Genomic DNA, 15,945 nt, shown 5'->3' with positions numbered 1-15,945 from the left:
GATGAGTAGATTTAATAGGTGGAGGAGGAGGAGAGGGAAGCTCACGGTGATAGCTGAAACCAGGATGAGGAGGGATAAAGTAAAGAGCTGGGAAGTTGATTGGGAAAAGAGACACAGGGCTCGAGAAGGGGGAGTCCAACTGGAGAGAACAGAAGGCCCTGGAAGAAAGAAAAAGGGGGTGAAGCACCAGAGGCAGGCGATGGTAGGTAAGGAGATGAGGTGAGTGAGGGAAAAGGGGATGACTGGTGTTGTTCCTCCAACCTGAGTGTGGCCTCATCATGACAGTAGAGGAGGCCATGGATTAACATGTCGGAATGGGATGGCGACTGGGAGATCACGTTACTGCTGGTGGACAGAGCGTAGGTGCTTAGCGAAGTGGTCTCCCAATCAATGTTCCCGTGTTGACTGAAACCCCGCTCTGAAGACTGACTGCTCTCCTTGCAGAGGGAGCCGAAGGCACTCTTGCTCACTGACTGTTCAGGGCCCTGAATGCTAGTGAAGGAGGAGGTGTAGGGACAGGTGTTGTACTAGTTCTGCTTGCACGGATATCACTGGGGAGGGACAAATGCACTAGGGAGCTGCTTGGGGAACAATCCCGACAGAAATCCGAAAGTGGCATGGCCGAGAAGCTGGTGTAGGGGGCAGGGCTTCAGGTTCTTGGATATTTGGGATCTCTTCTAGGGGAGGCATGACCTGTTCAAAAGTGACGGGGCTGCACCTGAACCCGAGGGGAACCAATGTTCTCGCAGTCAGGTGTGTTGGAGTTGCTGCTGAGGATGAAACTAATTTTGGCAGGGGGTTGGAAACCAGTGTAAAGGGATGCAGGATAGAACAGGAAAACAAAGTTAACATGCTGTCAGATTGTCAGGAAGGGCAGGCAGGTGATGGGACTTAGTTGCAGCCAACAAGTTGAGTATCAAATAATTGGGCATACAGAGTCGGAAAATACAGTAAATACGGTCTCAAGGTGTTTAATCTAAATGCGTGTAGTATAAGAAATAAGGTGAATCATCTTGTTGCAGTATTACAGATTATCGGATATGACGTTGTGGCCATCACTGAATCATGGCTGAATGATTATTGTAGTTGGGAGCTGAATGTCCAAGGTCACATGTTGCATCGGAGGGATAGGAAATTAGGCATCAAATTCATAGAAAGATGAGAGGTAGGATTGGAAGAAGTTGAATTTTTGTAGGTTGAGTTAAGAAACTGGAACGGTAAAAGAACCCTGGTGCCAGGCCTCCCAAAAGCAGCGAGGTTGTGGATTACAACGGGAAATAGAGAAGGCATCTCAAAGTGGCAATGTTACGTCAGTCATGCGAGATTTCAACATGCAGGTCAATTAGGAAAATCAGGTTGGAAATGGATCCCAGGAGAGTGTGTTTGTTGAATGCCTATGAGATGGCTTTTTAAACCAGTTTGTCATTGAGCCTACTAGGGGATCAGCTCTCCTGGATTGAGTGTTATGTAACCAACCGGAGGTGATAAGGGAGCTTAAGATACAAGAGCCCTGAGGAGCACAATATCATTGAGTTAAACTTGAAACTTGACAGTGAGAAAGTAAGGTCTGACATAGCAGTATTACTGTGGATTAAGGGAAATCACAGGGGCATGAGAGAGGAGTTGGCCAGAGTAAACTGGAAGATGCTGGCGGGGATGACAGCAGAGCAGCAATGGTGCGAGTTTCTAGGGAAAATCAGGAAGGTGTGGGATAGATGTATTCCAAATACTAAGATATACTCAAATGGCAAAATTGTACAACCGTGGCTGACAAGCGAAGTCAAAGTTAATGTAAAAGCAAAAGAAAGCAAGGGCAGACAACAAAGCAAAAATTAGTGGGAAGATAAAAGATTAGAAAGCTTTCAAAACCGTACAGAGAGCAACTAAAATAATCACTAGGAGGGAAAAGATGAAATATGAAAGCAAGCTAGCAAACTACATCAAGGTGGATAGTAAAAGCTGCTTCAATTAGGTAAAAATGGGAGATGAGAGTGAATATAGGACCACTAGAATATGAGGCTGGAGAAATAATACCAGGGGCTAATGAGATGACAGATGAACTAAATGAGTATTTTCTATTAGTCTTCACTGAAAGACACTAGCGGTGTGCAAATATTGAAGGGTGTGAGGGAAGAGAATTGAGGGCAATTAAAAGGTGCTCGAAAAGCTGAAACACCGAAAGGAACACAAGTCATCTGGACCAGATGAACTGTACCCTGGGGTTCTGAAAGAGGTAACAGTATAGATTGTGGAGGCATCATTGGAGCCTCCCTGCCCTCTATTGTGGACCTGTACTCTTCCAGGTTGAAGAAGAGGGTGGGGAACATCATAAAGGACTCCTCCCATCCTGCGCACGGACTGTCTGATCTGCTTCCGTCTGGTAGGCGCTTCAGATCCCTCCAGACTAAGACTAATAGGCACTGGAGAAGTTTTTTCCCTACTGCGGTCACTTTGCTGAACAGTTAACTGCCGGTTAACTGTCGGCTAACTATTACTTGGATTGTACTACCTATATGTATAATCTATATTTTCATTTATATTTATCGTTATTATTGTTATGAGCAGAGAGACAACATCAGCCGGAAGTAAATTCCTTGTATGTGCATAGGTACTTGGCGATTAAAGTCTGATTCTGATTAGTAATGATCTTTTAAGAATCATTAGCCTCTGGCATGGTGCCAGGGGACAGGAATGTTGCAAATGTTACTCCATTCTTCACTGAAAGGAGGAAGCTGCAGAAAGGAAATTATAGACCAGTTACTCCGACCTGAGTGGTTGGGAAGATGTTGGAATCAATTTTTAAGGGTGAGGTTATGGAGTACTTGGTGACACGGGGCAAGATCGGACAAATTCAGCATGGTTTCCTTAAGGGAAAATCTTGCCTAACAAACCTGCTTGTATTCTTTGAGGAGATTACACATAGGCTAGATAAAGGGGATAGAGTAGATGCTGCATATTTGGAATTTCAGAAGGGTTTTGACAAGCTGCCTCACTTGAGGCTGCAAGTTAGGAGCATGTAGCATTACAGGAAAGTTTCTGGCATAGTTAGAGCATTGGCGGATTGGTAGGACGCAGTGACTGGGAATAAAAGGATCCTTTTCTGGTTGGCTGCCAGGGACTAGTGGTGTTTCACAGGGATCAGTGATTGGACAGCTTTTTATGCTGTATATCCATGATTTAGAATGTGGAATAGATGGCTTTGTTGCCAAGTTTGCAGATGATATGATGATTGGTGGAGGGGCAGTTAGTGTTGAGAAAACAAATGAAATCCAATGTTGGAAAATACATGGTCGCGCACTTTGTTAGTGAAAATAAATGTGAAGCCTATTTTCTGAACAGGGAGAAAATCAAATACCAGAGATGCTAAGGGTCTTGGGAGTCCTTGTGCAGACCACTCTAGAAGTTAACTTGCAGGTGGAGTCAGTGGTGAGGAAGGCAAATGCAATGTTAACATTCATTTCAAGAGGTCTGGAATACAAGAGCAGGGATGTGATGCCGAGGATTTTTGAGGTCTCACTGGTGACTGCTCTGGGTCTGTACTCGCTGGATTTGGATGGGAAATAGGAGAACATAGAATACAAGAAACAGGAGCAGGAGTAGGCCATCCGGCCCATCGACAAGGCTCTGGAAGTTTGCAGACGATATCGAAACAGGAACTGTACAAAGGGAGCTGGATGTTGTAGGCCGAGCATTGACAAATGGCTTTTAAACCAGATAAACGCAAGGTTACATTTTGGGAGACCAGACAAGGGTAGAACTTGTATAGTGAATGGTACGGCCCCTGGGGAGTGCAATGGAGCAGAGGGACCTCCAAGTACGAGTATACTTCACTGAAGGCGGCGTCACACGTAGACAGGGTGGGGAAGGACGCTGCTCTGCATTAGCCAGGGCGCTGAGTATAGGAGTTGGGAGGTTATAATGCAGTTTACATATGACGTTGGTGAGGCCGCTGTTACAGGATTGAGTAGTTTTGCCTCCTGTGTTATCGGACAAATATTTCTTCCCCAGCGAAGGGGGTGAAGTAAAGATCCCATAGGGGCGCAGAGAAAGGAGAGGCACGAATAGTCGCGCGAACTGTCAACAAAACCTCGTTCTGCATTGTTATTTAGAGATTTGAAGCCTTTGCATTGCACTGTTCCGCAAAACAACAAATTTCACCTTCATACAGAAACCTGATTCTGATCCGCAGGCAACAAGCAAAACCCTGCGCCTCATACCATCTCTCTGTCTCTCTCACAACCCCCTTCACCCCCACCCCCTGCCGGCCACCGGGGTCCAGTCTATCTTTCTCACTCACACACGGACATCTCTCCCACACCCACACATGTCGTTCAGTCTCGCAATCCTTCATACTGACTCACTGGAAGTGTCCGACTTGGAACATAAGACAGTCCAATCTGCCTCCACAGACATCGCAGTACCTGCTGATTTCCCGCAGCCTCTCCGCAATCCCTGGATACAGATTCCATCTGTTGTCTCCATTCAGCGAGGGGCTGCGGTCCCGTGTCTTCTCTTCCTGACATCAGATGAACTTTTCCCGCGCTCAGAGTTATTTTCGCGCCATAGCAATCCCCGCCCCCCCTACTCGGCCTTCCTATTGGTTCCCCACATAATCCCCGCCCATCATTGGATACGTCATGTCCTACCAATGTTTGCGGAGGGAGGGGTTAGCTCGGTCGCAGAATCGAATTTGTTCGTCTCCCCAACGCAGTTCCCAGTCCTTTACTCGGGCAATGGGATGGGGATGGTTGCGGGACAGAGATGGATTTGAGGGAGGGAGAGGAGACTGGAAAGCAGCAGGGGGAAGGGATGGCGAACGGGGACTGGACCTAGCGTTCCTGATGAAGGGTCTCGGCCCGAAACGTTGGCTACTCTTTTCTCACGGATGCTGCCTGATCTGCTGAGTTCTTCCACCGTTGTGTAGGTATTCTTCAAAATCTCCAGTCCCAGTAACATCCTAATCTGTCCTGCATCATCTCCAGATTAATTACATTCTTCCTATTGCTGGGTCACCAGAACTCACGGAATTCTCCCAGTACGGTCTCAGCAATGTCTTGGACACTGTCACATGACGTCCCAGCTCCTGTACTCAGTTCCCTGACACATGATTGCCGGTGGGCCAAACACCTTCTTCACCGCCCTGTTTATCTGTGAGACCACTGTTAGTGAGTTACATTCCTCTACCGCTAGATGGCTCTGTTCTACAACTTTCACCAGCGCCGCACAGTTCACGTTATAATTCAGAATCAGGTTTATTTTCATCGGGATGTGTCGTGAAATTTGTTAACTTAGCAGCATCCGTTCAATGCAGTATGTAACTTAGAAGAGGAAGAAAGAATAATTAAAACATTATTAAATAAATAAGAAAATCAGTTACAATATACGTATATTAAATATTCTGCAAAAACTGAAATAATATATATTTAAAAAGTGAGGTCGTGTTCACGGGTCCAATTTAGGAATCGGATAGAGGGAAAGAAGCTGTTCCTGAATCGCTGAGTTTGTGCCTTCTCGCTTCTGTACCTGATGGTAACAGTGAGAGAAGAGCATGCCCTGGGTGCTAAAGGTCCTTGATAATGGTCACTGACACTGCTCCTTGAAGATGTCCTGGGTACTTTGTAGGATAGTACCCAAGATGGAGCCGACTAAATTTACAACACTCTGCAGATTCTTTCGGTCCTGTGCAGTAGCTCACCCACCTTGTCATGGTCCGGTCCGTGAAATCCGCATTCCGGTTCGCGGTCCAATCCAGGACCCTAATTCCAGAATTTCCCGGTTTCCCCAGATTCTGTTGAGGCAGCTGATTCTTGTTTGGGTTGGCCTCATAAATAGCTTCAGGATTCAGCCTCTGGCTGCTGGATTGTTCCTGTCCATATCTCTTGTCTGTATCCCTTCTCTTCATCTTCCTGCCTGGAGCCTTGCCTCAAGTTGCCTGTGTCTGGAGCCTCGCCTCGACTTGCCTCTGCCTGGAGAATTGCCTCGCCTCGCCCCCCCCCCCCCCATTTATATTTATTTATTTATTTATTAAATTTCAGAAAATTACAAAGAATAAATGTGATGATAAATAGTGAGAAAAATAATATTAACCCTCCCCCCTCCACTTAACCCTTATCTAAAGAAAGAAAGAAAAAGAGAAAGATTGCCTGGATATTGAGGATCCCCACATGCTCCATGGAGTTCAAAATAATTTTAATATTTATTTTTACTTTCCCCAATTACTTTATAATTTTATCTTCAAAGGACCTGTGTGTTTAATCCTATCTTTTGTAGGTATGAGAGCCAAATTTTCAAAAATATATCATATTCATTTCTTAGATTGTATGTAATTTTTTCAAGTGGAATACAACTATGTATTTCATTATTCCAACAATCTATAGTTAAATATAAATCAGATTTCCAAGTAACTGCGATAACTTTTTTGGCTACTGCCAATGCAATTTTTAGAAATTTTTTCTGATACTTATTCAATTTAAGCTTTGGTATTGTCCCTTCAATGTATCCTAATAAAAATAATACTGGACTATGTGGGAGTTGTACTCCAGTAATTTGTTCCAATAAAAGTCTTAGATTTATCCAAAATGGTTGGATTTTAAAACAAGACCAAGTAGAATGTAAAAAAGTACCAATTTCTTGATTACATCGAAAACATTGGTCAGACATATTTGAATTTAATCTATTTATTTTCTGTGGTGTTATATATAATTGATGTAAAAAATTATACTGTATTAATCTAAGTCGAACATTTATTGTATTTCTCATGCTATCAGAACATAATCTTGACCAGTTTTTTCCATCAATTTTAACATTCAAATCAAATTCCCATTTTTGTCTTGATTTATGAATTCCTGATTTAATTGTCTGTTTTTGAATCAAATTATACATACAAGATGTATTTTTTTAATTTTTCCTTTTCGAATTAATATTTCTATTTCACTAGATTTTGCCATCAACATTGTTTGACCCAGCTTTTCTCGTAAATAAGCCTTTAATTGAAAATAACAGAAAAGAGTGTTATTTGATATTTTATATTTATTTTTAAATTGAGCAAACGACATCAATATACCCCCTTCAAAACAATCACCTATATATTTAATCCCCTTTTGGAACCAATTATGTAGAAGTTTATTAACCATTGTAAAAGGAATAAGCCTATTTTGAATTAAAGTTCTTTTTGCTAATAAAGATTCTTTATCTCATCGTCCATATTTACCTTATTCCATAAATCAATCAAGTGTCTTAATATAGGAGATTCTTTTTTTCCCGTATCCATTTAGATTCCCATTTATATATAAAATCTTCTGGTATATTTTCTCCTATCTTATCTAATTCTATTCTAATCCATGCCGGTTTTTCTTCATCAAAAAAAGACACAATAAATCTAAGTTGATTTGCTTTATAATAATTCTTAAAATTTGGAAGTTGTAATCCTCCTAAATCAAATTTACATGTCAATTTTTCCAATGATATTCTTGACATCTTTCCTTTCCAAAGAAATTTCCTTACATATTTATTCAGTTCTTGAAAAAACTTCTGAGGTAATTGTATTGGTAAAGTTTGAAATAAATCTTGCAATCTAGGAAATATATTCATTTTTACAGCATTAACTCTACCTATTAATGTTATTGGTAACATCATCCATTTATCAAGATCCTCTTTTATTTTTTTTTTAATAATGGCAAATAATTTTGTTTATATTTATCCCGTTTATTGACCATCGAAATTGAGTTACTAATCGACATTGATTATAATTTCCTTTGGTAAGGGGTAAAATTTCACTTTTACCCCAATGGGGGGGTAATGTTGTGTTCTTTTTATTCGCAACATTAGTGGGGGGGTACTTTGTTTTTTTTCTTATATATTAGTTATCTTTCTTCTATATTTCTTCTTTTTTGCCTGGATGGTTGGGGAGAAACTCATAGCAACATGGAGAATTTTAAAGATTTCCCAAGGTATTATGAATGATTAATTTACTTAATTTTTTAAGTTTTAATGTTAATGGAATTAATGGACCTGTGAAAAGAAAAAGAGTTTTAACATATATTAAGAAAATGAAAGGAGATATAGCTTTTTTACAAGAAACACATTTAACAGAAACAGAACATAAGAAATTAAAGAGGGATTGGGTTGGAAATGTCATTGCAGCTTCATTTAATTCAAAATCGAGAGGAGTTGCAATTTTGGTTAATAAATCTTTACCAATTAAAATACAAAATGTAATAATTGATTCTGGGGGGAGATATGTGATTATACATTGTCAATTTTTTTCAGAATTATGGACTTTTATGAACATTTATGCACCAAATGAAAATGATGCAAAATTCATACAAGAAGTTTTTTTGAACTTGCCTGATGCACATGATAAAATATTAATAGGTGGAGATTTTAATTTTTGTTTAGATCCAGTTTTCGATAGGTCAAGAAAAATTGCTACAAAATCAAAAGTAATAAAACTAACTATCATTAATGAAAGATTTAAACCTGATTGATATATGGAGGAAAATTAATCCAAGAGAAAGAGATTATTCATTTTATTCAAATAGACATAAAACTTACTCAAGGATTGATTTTTTTTTATTATCAAAAAATATTCAAGATAGAGTGAAAAGTGTGGAATATAAAGCAAGAATACTGTCAGATCATTCCCCCTTGATAATGACAATGATAATGATGGATAAGGAGGAATCGATTTATAGATGGAGATTTAATTCAATTTTATTAAAACGTCAAGATTTTTGTGATTTTATGAAAAAACAGATTCAATTTTTTTGGGATACAAATTTACATTCAGTTGAGGATAAAATTGTATTATGGGAAGCGATGAAAGCATATTTAAGGGGTCAGATTATAAGTTATACATCTAAAATTAAGAAGGAATACATGGCAGAAATAGATCAATTGGAAAAAGATATCATAAAGTTAGAAAAAGAATCTCAAAGATATATGACAGAAGAAAAACGAAGAGAAGTTATTAATAAAAAACTACAATATAATACACTCCAGACATATCGTACAGAAAAAGTAATTCTGAGAAGTAAACAGAAATATTACGAATTAGGTGAAAGATCACATAAAATTCTTGCTTGGCAGTTGAGACTTGCCTCGCCTTGCAAGTGTCTGGAGCCTCTCCCTGTTTGGAACTGCCTCTCCATGTCCATGACTTCGCTAGGTAGGACCCGCCATCTTGCCGCTACCTGGCGTTGCGAACTGTCTCGTCGTGTTCAGCGTTCTGTGTAATGAGTCCCGGCCCTACCTCCTGTACCCAGGGAGGGGTCCCGGCTCTGTGTACTGTGTAATGAGTCCTGGCCCTACGTCCTGTACCCAAGGAGGGGTCCCGGCTTGGTGTTCCATGTTCCTGTCCTCTCTCGACCAAGGCCCTGTGCTCCCGTCATGTCCATGTGACTCACCCAGCCCAGGAGTACCTTGCCCAGACCAGTGCTGGGATTCCCTCGTCCTGTGCTGGGGTTCCCTTGTCCCGTCCAGGAGTCTTTCATCCCGTCCTGTGCCTCTCCTCGTCCTGTAGCCACGTCTTGTCCTCGCCGGGTTCTGGAGTCCGAGCCCGCGTCAAGACCCAGGTTCTGGGTCCTTGTCCAGTCTCTGGCTCGGAGTCCAAGCCCAGACTCCTAGTTCCCAGTTCTATGTCCTGGTTCCGCTATCCTCGTCAAGTCCTAGCCCAGGCCTGGAACCCTTGTCTGTGTCATGTCCAGCGTAATTTCTTCCCCACTTTCCTTGCTTCCTTCTCACGCCTAATCCTGTTCCAGGTAGTTCAGTGTCTGTGTCTTGCTTTTGGGTCCACTCCCAATGCCCTCCCTATGAAACAACCCCCCATACCAGACAGTGATGCAGCCTGTCAGAATGCTCTCCACTGTACATTTATTGAAGCTTTTGAGTGTATTTGTTGACATACCAAATCTCTTAAAACTCTTACTGAAGTATAGTCGCTGTCTTGCCTTCTTTATAACTACATCGGTATTGGGATCAGATTGGGTACTCAGATCTTGACACCCTGAAACTTATAACTGCTCACTCTCTCCACTTCTCATCCATCTATGAGGATTGGTTTGTGTTTCTTCGTCTTACCCTTCCTGAAGTCCACAATCAGCTCTTTCGTCTTACTGATGTTGAGTGCCAGGTTGTTGCTGTGACACCACTCCACTAGTTGGCATTTCTCACTCCTGTACGCCCTCTCATCACCACCTGAGATTCTACCAACAATGGTTGTATCATCAGCGAATCTATAGATGGTATTTGAGGCCGTCTCCATGTGTCGCCCTGGGAACAGCCCGGAGATGGGAGAGTCCTCTATCGCGTATCTGCTCGGGATGCACAATGAAACACGACTTTTCACCTTTCTCCAAACCCTCTTCGCAAACCCACGGTCCTCAAAGAGCTGAGCTACCGTCTCTCCCCCATGACAGCCGCACAGTGTGGGAGTGACCCCGGGCTGCCAGCCAGAAGCACAACATTGTACATTTCCAGCGAGTCTCGGCTCATCCAGGCCCGCAGAGCCGACGACAACGCAGCTGGTCAGCCGTCGTTTCCCGGAGTTTCATTCCAGTCCAAGGAACAGATAAAATCGTCAGACCCCCCGCTTGCTGTTGTCTAACACCTCTGTGACAGACGACAGGAAGTTCTGGGAGGTTCTGGTGTTCTGGAACTTCCTTTTTGGTGTGTTCCTTCCATCTCACCGGGTCCTGTTTCCCTTTAAATTCCCAGCGCCCAGTTTTATGTTTCCTCAAGGCATTTTGGCTTCGCAGGGTCCCCAACCTCACAGACCTCTCCACATCAATCAATGCAGACCCTGCCGCCACAAGCACCTCCTGTCAATCCGGATCTTGATCTCTGATTGGCAGCGGCTGGTGGTTTCTACAGAATTACAGTTACCGGCGAGCAGGTAAAAGTGGGAGTGACGCGCAGATTCAGCGGTTCAGATGGAGCTCAGTTTGACTGTGGAGAGTCCGCTGATGAGGAAGCGCCTCTGGAACAGGATGGAGCAGCACTGGGAGTGGAGAGAGAGCCCGTTGGTAAGGGAACGCGTCTGGGCGGTGGTGGGACAGCTCAGTGGCGAGGAGCGGGGAGGGAGTGGGGATGGACCACGTAGTAAGTGGCTCTGGGCCTGGGGAGGTGCCTCAGGTGGTGACGGACCGGGAAGAAAGTGACTCTTAGACAGACAGAGCATCTGCTGGTGAGGAAGCGCCTCTGTTCAAAGGAGAAGAAGCTGGAACGTTGAGAATGGGTCTTCAGGCTTGTGCACCTCCTTCCTGACAGCAGCATCGAGAAGGGGGCACGGCCTGCATGGTGGGAGCGCCCTGATGATGGATATTGCCTTCCTTTGGCAAACCTTCTGAGGATGTCCGCTGGTGGAAGACTTGTACCTGTGATGAAACTGGCTGAGTGCCACCGCTCTCTGTAGCCTCTTGTGTTCCTGTGCACTGGCGTGTCCATACCAGGCCGTGATACAACCAGTCAGAATGCTTTCCAACATGCATACAGTTGCAAGAAAATGTGTGCACCCTTTGCAATTGCCTGGTTTTCTGCATTAATTACTCATAAAATGTGGTCTGATCTTCATCTGGGTCACAATAATAGACAAACACAATCTGCCTAAACTATTAACACACAAACAATTGTACTTTCCATGTCTTTATTGAACACATTTTTAAATCATTCACAGTCCAGGCTGGGAAATGTATGAACCCTTGTATTTAATAACTGGAAAAACCTGCTTCAGCAGCAATAACTTCCACCAGTTGTTTCCTGTAGCTGCTGATCAGACTTGCACAATGAGGAACAGGTGTTTTAGACCATTGCTCCATACAAAATTGTTTCAGTTCATCAATATTTCTGGGATGCTTTGTGTGATCAGCCCTCTTCAGGTCGTGCCACAGCACCCCAATTGGGTTAAGGTCTGGACTCTGACTTGGCCCTTCCAAAACACAAATTTTCTTCTTTTTAAACCATTTATTCCTGTGTTTTGGATCATTGTCTTGTTGCATTGTCCAACTTTAAACCTTCCCTCATTATTTAAAAAAAAAGCACTACGAGGTACACCCTCCACCCCTCTTCGCTCCAAAGAAAACACTCCCATTCTGTTATAGGTAACTCAACCCCTCCAGTCCCGGTAACACCCTCATGAATCTTTCCTACATCATCTCCAGATTAATAATATCCTTCCTATTGCTGGGTCACCAGAACTCACGCAATTCTCCCAGTACGGTCTCAGCAATGTCTTGTACAACTGTAACATGACGTCCCAACTCCTGTACTCAGTTCCCTGACACATGATGGCCAGTGGGCCAAACACCTTCTTCACCGCCCTGTTTATCTGTGTGACCACTGTCAGTGAATTACATTCCTCTACCGCTAGGTGTACCTGTCTGCAACACTTCACAGTTCACACTTTAATATATAACCATATAAACATATAACAATTATAGCACGGAAACAGGCCATCTCGGCCCTTCTAGTCCGTGCCGAACGCTTACTCTCACCTAGTCCCACCTACCTGCACTCAGCCCATAACCCTCCATTCCTTTTCTGATCAAATACCTATTCAAATTTTTTAATGACAAAATCGAATCTGCCTCTACCATTTCTACCTGAAACCCATTCCACACAGCCACCACTCCCCGAGCATGAAGTTCCTCCTCGTGCTACCCCTAAACTTTTTCCCCTCTTGCCATATCCTTCGATGCCCTGACCGATCATGAACTGATCAACTTCCACCTTAAATACACAGACTTGGCTTCCACCGCAGTCTGTGGCAAAGCATTCCACAGATTTACTACTCTGGCTAAAAAAAAAATCCTCTGTTCTAAAGGGTCACCCTTCAGTTTTGAAGCTGTGCCCTCTCGTTCTGGATACCGTCACCACAGGAAACATCCTCTCCACATCCACCCAATCTAGTCCTTTCAACATTCGATAGGTTTCAATGAGATCCCCCGCATTTTTCTAAATTCCAGTGAGCACAGGCCCAAAGATGACAAACGCTCCTCATATGTTAACCCCTTCAGTCATGGAATAATCCTTGTGAACCTCCTCTGGAGTCTCGCCAATGACAACTCATCCCTTCCGAGATCAGGGGCCTGAAACTGTCGACAATACAGCAAGTGCGGCCTGACTAGCGTCTTATAAAGGCTCAGCATTGTCTACTTGATATTTGGCCTTGTTTCAAACTCCAATTCTCCAGCTGTGTGTGGAACGATTTAAATTTCAAAAATAAACCTTATTCACAATAAAATGTATGTTAAACAAATTTCGTGTCATTTGGTCAATCCAGTAGTTTGAACCATAGCACCATTACCACTGACGATGAGCGGCCACTTTATCAGGAACCCCCTGTACCTAATAAAGTGGCCGCTGACTGTCTGCTCGTGACCTGCGTCACCCACTGCAAGTTTCGATGTGCCGGGCATTTAGCACACACTGTTGTATCGCGTGATTATCTGAGTTACTGTCCCCAACCCGTCAGCATGAACCAGTCTGCCCTCTCATTAACAAGGCGATTTCTCCAATAGAACCGCCATTTACTGGATGTTTTGTGTTTCTCGCACCATTGTCTGTGTGGGTGGGGCAGAATGGGGAGGGTGGAAGAAGTCGGGAGGGGTGAAGGAAGGCTTTGGAGCGATGAGGAATTGGGGGAAGAGGGTCGATGAAAGGGAAGCCGTGTCCGTTGTGCCCCGTCCCTTTCTCACTCCTTGCCGCTCATTCCGTGACTTTGCCTCTTCAAGGCTGCTCCCTCGGTCCGCTTCAGGGCGGCCATTCCACCCGCCCCCGACTTCCGATGGAACAGTGTTATGAGTTTCCGGATGGTCAGATTCAGTCCGACCCCCGGACTGGAAGTCAGACGCGATAGGAGAACTGACTTTCGCTGCCGCTGCTCCTCTCGTGTCGGGCGTCCGGGGCGCCAGCGCTCGACCCCAACGGGGAAGCAGTTACAATGGGATCGGCTGCTCCCAAACGAAGAGGAGAGCGCGCCTGGCGGGGAAGGGAGCAACAGGTCGGAGGCGGTGACTGAACTCAGTGGCCAGCCTATGAGAAGGGGGCAGGTGAGGAGGTGATGGCGGCCTGGATCTCTATGAGTATCTGCTTGTCTCTCTGTCTCCATTAACCCTAACCACTTCTTTCTGTCTCCCCACATCTCCATGCTCCCATCTCCCTCCCTCTTTCTCCTCATAGCTCTCGCTCTTGCTCTTCCGCTCTCTCCGTTTCTTGTCTCCCTCATCTGAATCACAAAGTTGGCGATTCTCGGTGGAAATCAGTTTGAAGTCCTCGGCTGATGAACCACTGCGGGAGGGGCGGTGAGGAGATAGGGCAAGTGAGGGATCTCACGACCAGTGAGGTAACTGGTCCAGAAAGAGGATCCAGTTCCCGTTTGTATAATTGGCCAGCCATCTGCCGCTGCCCGGGATCAATAAGTGCCGGTGAGACCCCGGTAGCGGTGAAGCAATTCGGGTGGGAGTGTTGTCAGAGTCCGTACCACACAGAGTTACAGCGGAACGGAACTGGCCTGCCAGTGCGGTCTGTGAATTAGTTAAAGCGAAACAGAGGAGAGCTGAACAAGAGGTGAACAGGATGTGGTGTACATGATACCAGGCGGAGGTGGGGGATGTGAGCAGTGAATAGGGGTTCAGGGAAATCGAGGGAGCAGAGAGAGAGGGGCAGTGTGAGGAGGAGAGAAGTGAAGAGGAGGGGGAATGGGGTGAGGAATAGACAGGGAGAGACATAAGGAGGGAGTGTGGGCTGGAAAAATATCTTGGGGTATTAGGAGGGAGAATGCCCGGGATGGGAAACGAAAGAGAAGAACAGGGGGCAGAAAAATGAAAGAAAGAGAGAGAGAGAGAGAGAGAGAGAGAGAGAAAAGAAACGTAGATTGGAAAGGGACAGGTTAAGGAAGGTCTACGGAGGATGCGATCTCAAAGACTCTTCACACGGCCTCAGATCACGTGGACAATAAACATAGCCATGACAGGGTGCTTTTTCTTGACCACAGCTCAGCTTTGAATACAATCTTTCCTCAGTTCTGATCAAAAAGCTCCAGAACCGGGGCCTCTGTACCTCCCTCTGCAACTGGATCCTCGACTTACCAAGCTGGAGACCACAGCCTGTGTGGATCGGAAATAACATATCCACTTCGCTGACAACACCGGCGCCCCTCCGGGATGTGTGCTTAGCCCACTGCTCTACTCCCTCTACACCCTCGACTGTGTGGCCAGGCACAGCTGAAATGCCATCTATACATTTGCAGATTATTATACAACTGTTAGCAGAATCGCAGATGGTGACGCGAGGGCGTACAGGAGCGAGATGTATCAGCTAGTTGTGTCGCGTCACAGCAACAACCTTGCACTCAATCTCAGAACTGATTGTAGACTTCAGAAAAGGTAAGACGAGGGGACACACATCAGTCCTGACAGAGGGATCAGAAGTAGAAAGAGTAAACAATTTCAAGTTCCTGGGTGTCAATATCTCTGAGGATCTAGACTGGGCCCAGCATATCGATGCAACGGCAAAGAAGACGCGGCGGTCTGAATATTTCATTCGGAGTTTGATGAGATTTGGTAAGTCACCAAAGACAGGGAATTTTGTTCAGATATACATGGAGAACATTCTCACTGGCTGCATCACCGTCTGGTATGGGGGTGGGGGTTGCTACTGCACAGGAACGACACAAGCAGCAGAGAGTTGTTCAGTTAGTCAGCTCCATCATGAGCCCAGCCTGTGTAGTATCCAGGACACCTTCACGGAGTGATGATTCAAAAGTTGTCATCTATCATTAAGCTGAAGCCTAGTTCTCATTGCCGCCACGATGAAGAAAGTACAGAAGCGTGAAGACGCACACTGAACGTCAATGTCGGCGATATCGGTATCGTATTTACTGCCTTGCATTTAACCTGTCGTATTGAGACTAGCCCATTGGACGCAGTTAGAGAGAGGGTGTGTGTGTAT

At 44.5% G+C, this 15,945-nt stretch overlaps 2 protein-coding genes across 5 annotated transcripts in view; both read left to right on the top strand.

The window, feature by feature from the left end:
• The window catches only part of LOC140732627 (uncharacterized), a 169,481-nt gene that overhangs the window by 37,991 nt on the left and 115,545 nt on the right, over nucleotides 1-15,945 (top strand). The gene's annotated exons all lie outside the window — the stretch shown is intronic.
• LOC140732524 (uncharacterized) overlaps nucleotides 13,851-15,945 on the top strand; it is a 155,318-nt gene continuing 153,223 nt past the window's right edge. For all 3 annotated transcript variants that reach the window (XM_073055322.1, XM_073055304.1, XM_073055300.1), the window contains exon 1: nucleotides 13,851-14,045. The gene's annotated coding sequence lies outside the window, so the exon portion shown is untranslated. The remainder of the gene's footprint in view (nucleotides 14,046-15,945) is intronic.

Source organism: Hemitrygon akajei, chromosome 1 (genome assembly GCF_048418815.1).
Source record: "Hemitrygon akajei chromosome 1, sHemAka1.3, whole genome shotgun sequence".
NCBI classification, from domain to species: Eukaryota; Metazoa; Chordata; class Chondrichthyes; order Myliobatiformes; family Dasyatidae; genus Hemitrygon; species Hemitrygon akajei.
Note: the sequence above shows the minus strand (reverse complement) of the source record. Positions and strands in the feature narration are given on the sequence as shown.